General features: G+C 41.2%; 1 long non-coding RNA gene across 1 annotated transcript; it reads right to left on the bottom strand.

Annotated features, from left to right (window-relative positions):
* LOC107682125 (uncharacterized) lies at positions 1-447 on the bottom strand. Its single transcript, XR_001633376.1, has 3 exons — positions 431-447; positions 219-327; positions 1-58 (listed from the first exon to the last, which is right to left on the bottom strand). It is a non-coding gene; the product is annotated as an uncharacterized LOC107682125 (long non-coding RNA).

Genomic DNA, 447 nt, shown 5'->3' with positions numbered 1-447 from the left:
GCTGTCATGGCGATATTCTCCATCTAGATCACCAATCACAGGAGCCCCTACCCCTGACCTGTGATGAAATTGGTACAATAGACAAATGTCACTAACAAGCCTAACGATTCCAAGATGCTTCATTACACACGGGGAAACAAGGTGCTTTAATATGCCAATAAATGTGTATAATATGTGTGAATTAGGGCCTGAACTAAAGCCTATGAATTTGTACTCACGGTACAGGGATAGAAATGACTACATCATTGAGTTCCAGAGATTCATCCTGCAGCTCATACTCAATGTTTACATCACAGCTAGTACCACTCTCAGAGGGCCAGCAGTTTACTGCACAAACAGAAATTAAATCAGCATAAGTCATGTGACACTACTGGGGAGACGTAAGCTGTTAAATTTACTGGTAACACTAAACCAGATGTTTAGGACTGACTTGTTAGTGGAATGAGA

The sequence above is a fragment of the Sinocyclocheilus anshuiensis genome, unplaced genomic scaffold, assembly GCF_001515605.1.
Source record: "Sinocyclocheilus anshuiensis isolate Anshui unplaced genomic scaffold, SAMN03320099.WGS_v1.1 C31656422, whole genome shotgun sequence".
NCBI classification, from domain to species: Eukaryota; Metazoa; Chordata; class Actinopteri; order Cypriniformes; family Cyprinidae; genus Sinocyclocheilus; species Sinocyclocheilus anshuiensis.
Note: the sequence above shows the minus strand (reverse complement) of the source record. Positions and strands in the feature narration are given on the sequence as shown.